This window comes from Ovis canadensis, chromosome 16 (assembly GCF_042477335.2).
Source record: "Ovis canadensis isolate MfBH-ARS-UI-01 breed Bighorn chromosome 16, ARS-UI_OviCan_v2, whole genome shotgun sequence".
NCBI classification, from domain to species: domain Eukaryota; kingdom Metazoa; phylum Chordata; class Mammalia; order Artiodactyla; family Bovidae; genus Ovis; species Ovis canadensis.
Window position 1 is genome coordinate 27,905,040 of NC_091260.1, and position 6,777 is coordinate 27,911,816.

The 6,777-nt window shown below is 40.5% G+C and overlaps 1 protein-coding gene and 1 non-coding gene across 2 annotated transcripts in view; both read right to left on the bottom strand.

The window, feature by feature from the left end:
• Positions 1 to 6,777, bottom strand: part of RGS7BP (regulator of G protein signaling 7 binding protein) — a 105,895-nt gene that overhangs the window by 71,736 nt on the left and 27,382 nt on the right. The window lies entirely within an intron of this gene.
• On the bottom strand, positions 1,219 to 1,292 carry TRNAE-CUC (transfer RNA glutamic acid (anticodon CUC)). The gene has a single exon. It is a non-coding gene; the product is annotated as a tRNA-Glu (tRNA).

Here is a 6,777-nt window from a genome sequence, read left to right on the forward strand (position 1 = left end):
AGTGGGGTGCCATTGCCTTCTCCAGAGAGACACTGTTAAGAAATTGAAAATACAAACCTCAGACTGGAAAAAATGTTTTCAAATTATGCACCTGACAAGAGACACTTATTCAGAAAATACAAAGAACTCAAAACTCAACATTTGGAAAACAAATGACTAAATAACAAAAATTAAGCAAAAGAGTTAACCAGACACTTCACTGAAGATAATATACGGATGAAAAATAAACACATAAAAAGATGCTCAATATCCTTAGTCATTCAGTTCAGTTCAGTTCAGTTCAGTCGCTCAGTCGTGTCCGACTCTTTGCGACCCCATGAATTGCAGCACGCCAGGCCTCCTTGTCCATCACCAACTCCCGGAGTTCACTCAGATTCTCATCCATTGAGTCAGTGATGCCATCTGGCCATCTCATCCTCTGTCGTCCCTTTCTCCTCCTGCCCCCAATCCCTCCCAGCATCAGATTCTTTTCCAATGAGTCAACCCTTCGCATGAGGTGGCCAAAGGGAAATTCAAATTGAAAACATGAAATACCTCTATATGCTTTTAGAATGGCTAAAACAAATAAAAGCTAACAGTACTACATACTGGCAAGGATGCACAGAAATTCCTATTCATACTGGCTGGAGTGCAAAATAGTACAGTCATTTGGGAAAACAGTTTGGCAGCGTCTTACAAAGCTAAATACATAATACATCATTGTCATGTGACCCAGACACTCTACTCCTTGGTATTTACTGCAAGTAAATGAAAATTATGTTTTCCCCAGAACGTGTATGTGAATGATTGCAGCAGTTTTATTCAGAATCACCCAAACTGGAAATAACCCAAATGTTCTTCACTTAGTTGATTGATAAATAAAAGGTGGTATATCTGTACGATGGAACACTACTGAGCGATAAAAAGGAACGACCATTCAATGACATGGACGATGTTCAAGCAGAATCAAGTGGAATCTCAGAGGAGAGAAAGAAGCCAGAGTTAAAAGATTACATGCTATGTGATTCTACTTATATGACATTTGACAAAGGCAATAATAGTGGGACAAAGGACAGATCAGCGTTTGCCAAGGGGCTGGGGATTCCCAGAAGAACTGACTGTGAAAGGTAGCATGAGAGAATGTTTTGGAGTGATGGAACACTTCCGTATCTTTAAAGAAACTTTATTTATTTATTTATTTGGCTGCACCAGGTCTTAGTTGCAGCATGCAGGATCTAGTTTCCTGACCAGGGATCGAACCCGGGTCCCTTGCGTTGAGAACGCAGAATCCTAGCCAACTGGACCACCAGGGAAGTCCCAGCTCTTCTGCATCTTGATGGTGGTGGTGCTTGAATAACTGTCTGCATTTGTCAAAACTTATAAAAATGTGCAACAAAAAGGCAAATTTTACTCACTGTGGCATTGGAGAAGACTCTTGAGAGTCCCTTGGGCTGCAAGGAGATCCAACCAGTCCATCCTAAAGGAGATCAGTCCTGGGTGTTCATTGGAAGGACTGATGCTGAAGCTGAAATTCCAATACTTTGGCCACCTCATGTGAAGAGTCGACTCATTGGAAAAGACCCTCTTGCTGGGAGGGATTGGGGGCAGGAGGAGAAGGGGACGACAGAGGATGAGATGGCTGGATGGCATCACCAACTTGATGGACATGAGTTTGAGTCAACTCCGGGAGTTGGTGATGGACAGGGAGGCCTGGCATACTGTGATTCATGGGGTCGCAGAGTTGGACACAACTGAGTGACTGAACTGAAGCTAAATAAATTTTCAAAAGATAAAAATTAAGTCAGGGCAATAAAGTGGAAATGTTTGGAAAATGTTAAGTGTTGAAGCTGAAAAAAATTGTTTTCTTATTAAAACTGATATAAATTAAAATTAGCTATATGTATGGTTGAGGTTAAATAATGCATGTTAATTAGGTTTATCAACCCTTAAAATTCATAAATTGACATGAAAACATGTTAAAGCAGAAGGAAAGAGGAGCTTTATAATTAATCAGTTGAGACAGTTACGTCCAAGGCTGTGATTTCCCTCCCTTTCCTTCATCTCTCACTTTTCCCATGTGGCTGCCGTCAGGCATTTAACACTGAGTGAAACTTTCCTGTGGGTCTTCATATACCAGGCTTTGAATAGTCTATCAGAAAGCTTAGAATAGCAGTTTGACAGACCAGGCAGAGATAGTCTTTATATGATCATCTCTTTTATGGATTCTTGATAAAAGTCAAGAGTCTAACGCTGAAATATTTCTGTGAGGGAATATCCATCATAATCTAGATCAAAATGGTAGCTTTTCTGGGGATTTGACTTGACCCAGGGATAGAACTGAGAGAAATTCATGGCTAACCTACTTCTAGGATATCTCTCTTGAATATAAATAATTTAGCCAAGCTTCTAGTGAGAAGCACAGCTCAGAGACTCTAGAATGAACATCCCTAGCAGGTACAGTAGAAGCTCTCTTATCTAGTGTTGCTGAGACTGGTAATTGGGTGACCAGTAAGTCAGCTCTAACTCTGTGTCTTAAATTGTTATTTTAAGCTGAGACATACATTTATGGTCACCCACCAGTTTGCTGATGAAAGGCAAAGGTTTTCTTTTTGAATGTGATCAGTGTTCTCCATCTGACAAAACCCCACACCCATAATAATCATCTCCAATTTCTACTTTCAATTTCTTTTAAGTGCAGCAAGAACTTAAATACTTGTGATTCACACCAAGTGCAAAATCCTCCTAAAATTTTATGATTATTGCACCTAGTGTTTTACAGTTATCTTGTCCACACCTACTGTGATAGTAATTTTTTCTCACCAGCTCACTTTTATGGTCCCTTTCTAAGGTATACAACTACTTAATTTGTATGTTAACAGGTCTCTTTTGCCCCTCCTATCTCACCAGTTTACATAGTTAAAATTATAGCATAAACATGTTTGGAAACCAACATAACTGACTCTTGATAAGCACATAACTCAACTGGATGGTGGTGTGCAGAAGTCCATAGCATGTATTAGATGGTTTCCAATGTGGGCATTTTGGGCTTCCCAGGTGGCTCAGCGGTAAAGACTCTGCCTGCCAATGCAGGAGACATAGGAGACATGGTTTAGATCCCTGGTTCAAGACCCTCTGGAATAGGACATGGCAACCCACTCCAGAGCTACAGTCCATGAGGTCACAAAAGAGTCAGACATGACTTAGAGACTAAACAACAACAACAGTGTGGGCATTAGGAGGTTTTACAGAAGAAATGGAGAGCTTCTCTTAATCCAGCAGGCTTAAGAAAGTGAAGGTCAGCTGAAAGGATACCAATAGTAGCTGAGATGTAGATGTTCTGTGTTGTTGGTTGACAGATAACATGTACGCTTTATATACATTTTGTTTTGAAATGTGAAGTGTCTTATATATATTCCTTGCTTTGATGAAAAATCAACCCCTCTCTGAACAAAGATAAATTGCAGGAAGAAGTACAAACAGGTTTAAGATTTTCATACTACTACTACAACCTATTTGGATTTTTTTTTTTTTAAACTGTGAATGTACATGGCAATAAACACCAGAAGGAACATAATCATCCGGGTTAACACAATTTTTTTTTTTCATGTTCTCCTCTCTGAAGATATCTAATGCTCACAAGGTCCTTCTAAGAATTTTCTTATTTCTCTATTCCCTCACTGTGATCATTACTTCCTGCTCCCACTTGAGGTTTGCCCACAGAAATCAGAAATACCTTGTTTTTACTGCTATGACTATAGGTTTCTGTCTTTAAATGCGGCCCTGTTCCAAGATTATGAGCTTCCTTTTGGCTGTGCCTTGATATTTAAAGAGGATATTCCCTACATGAAGAGGATATTAGGACTCCGTTTCTGAAAGCCTGCTACACAGTGCAAGACTATTTTGATTTTGAGAGTTACACATTATCCTTTTCTGCAAAATATAGACTTAAATTGGTATCTCCACAGTATTTTTTTCAATTATGACTGCACCCCAAAGGCTTGTCTGTATGGATACCCCAGGCAACTAAGTCTCTGGATCTTCTTCATGTTATACATTTTGATTCTGAAACTTTCTTCCAAAAGACTAGATTTCCACCTTTTAAAAAACTGATATTGGTGTTGGCAAGACCATTTAATCTCCATAGAGGAAGAAGGGTTCATTCCTATCTGCTAGAGAAGGAGGGTGAAACATCTAGTTCAGTTTTAGACGGAAATGAATAGGAATTTGAGGATGTCTTACTTTGTGTTATTTAATATCTAAGTTATATTAGCTTTTTTGTCATTTAATGATCAGCTTTTATTTATAGCTCTTAAGCTGACCATGTGTTTTGCTCTTTGATTTTGATGGTGAGCTGGAGAGATGAGCCTGGTAGGAAGCATCTCTTCAGAAGTTATTCACTCTTGGGGTGAGAGCAGAATCAATCCTATCCCAAGCATTCATTCAGGTTTTTTTGCAGCATTGTGCCCACCAGGGGATGCACTGAGTATATGACACTGAGGCTGGGGTCAGGCATCTGAGGTACTCACCTACCCTGACAAGAGAAACGTGCACACTGGAGTGGGTTTCTTTATGGTCTAAATCAGGATGGGGATGAATACATGCCTCTAAGGGACAGCAAAACTTCTTGGCACCTGTGTCAATAGCTACTGCTTCCATTTCCCCACCTCCTGTTCCCTCTTCAACTCTCCAATCTGGACTTCTGTCCCTACCACTCTGCCAGCTGCTCACATCAAGGTCACCAAGAACCTCTCTCACACAAAATCCCCTGCTTCTCTTACTTGACATTTCAGTAGCATTTGACACAACAATCACATCTTCCATCTTTTTTAAAAAATATATTTATTTATGTATTTACTTGGCTGTTCTGGGACTTAGATGCAGCAGGCAAATCTTTAGTCTCAACATGCAAACTCTTAGTTGCGGCATGTGGGATCTACTTCTCCAACTAGGGATCGAACCTGGGCCCCCTGCATTGAGAGTGCAGAGTCTCAGCCACTGGACCAGCAGGAAAGTCCCCATACCTTCCATTTTGAGACACTTTTTATCTTGACTTCCAGGGCACTCCAACCCTAAATTCCTGGCTCTTCCTCAGCTGTGTTGCCTGGGTCTCTCCTTTCTTTCTAAACATGCTCAGCCCGGAGTTCTCTTCTGTTGTCCATTTACCTTACCTCTCTAAGTGAACTCATTCAGTCCCAAAGTTTTAAATACCACCTCCATGCCAATGATTTCCAAATTTAAATTTATAGCCCTGACCTTTCCTCTGAGCTCCAGGCTTGTTCCAATGGACATTAGCTTCTAATGGATATTAATGGATGCCTAAAGAAATCTCAAAGTTATTATGTTCAAATAGAGCTTTTCATTTTTTTCTCTCTCATTCCCCAAAGTGTGCCTCACCTAGACCTCCTTGTTTCCTGTCAAGGCGTTACTGTCCGGTCAGCTGCTCAGGCCAAAGACAAAGGATTCCTGTTTGACTCTTTTCCTTTCATCTCCCACCTCCATGTCACCCTCTCCAACCTTCAGTCCATCTGGAAATCCTTCTGCCTTCACCTCTAAAATAAGCCAGTCCTACTTGAGCAACTGATTTCTCTCTCGCCCTCTAAAGTCTTCTCCCACATATTTAAAAACACAAATCTCATTCTCCAGTGGCTTTTCACTGCAGTTTTGAATCAAATCCACCCTTATCCGTTACCTCATGAGGCCTGGTTGGGTTAGCTTCTAGCTCCCTCCTTGACCTTATCTGGCCCTGCTTTTCCACCCTCTCCAGTCTGTCAGATTCTAGAACTCGCCAAGCTTGTTCTTGCCTCAGGGTCTTGGCACTTTCTTCTCCTTCTGCCCAAAATGCTCTGCCCCAGATCTTTGCAGGGCTAGTTCCTCTTACTATTCAAGTCTCATCTCAAACATCACCGCCACAGAGAGGACTTCCCTGACCACCCAAACCAGCTACCTTCTCCTTGCCCTGGATGTGACACGCTTGTCCTGTTACCCTTTTATATTATCATCTTTGTACAGGTACCACTTTTGTAACTATCTTGCCTGTTATCTTATTTGTCACAAGTCTCCTCTATAAATTCCATGAGGGTGTAGCACTGTATCACATCTACTTTATTTCCTGAGGTATCCCCACTGCTTGATATACTGGTGCTCAATAAATCTTTGTTGAAAGAGTAACTGTAGTTCAGAAATAGCTGTGAGAAACAGATTGGAGTAACCTCCAACTCTTACTTGGGGCAGTTTTACTGCAATGCGTCAAATTACAAAGAGGCATTTGAATGGGTATGAGATTTTTCTTAAAATCCAGACCTCTTGGAGGTATATAATTTCATTTATAAAAGAAAATTTCAGGTGATGATCTCCTTATTTAACTCCTTAACCTGCCACTTTTAAGATCTGTGGTTCTCAACATTGGTTGCCTGCTGGAATCACCTGGCTGGCTTGAGTCTCACGCATAGAGATGCTGATATTATGGATGTGTGTTGTAGCCTAAGTATCAGTGGTTATTAAAAGCTTTCCAGGTGATTCTAGTACACGACCAAAGTTGAGAATCCTTGTTCTAGGAGATATTTTTGGACCTCATGAAATGTTTTTCCAAAGCTCATGAAATCTGAAAAATAGAGCCATTTGTCTTAGAATCTAGTATGTTAGGTTTCCACACCTTCTTATTCATTAATACAAACACGGTAGAAAATGTCTATTTTATCCTGGTTGAGTTTCAGTATCACCAATGACAGCAGTCTTCCTAAAGCTGAGAAGGCAACAAAAAAGACTGAATGCATTTCAGAAGCAGTAAGAAGAGAACTG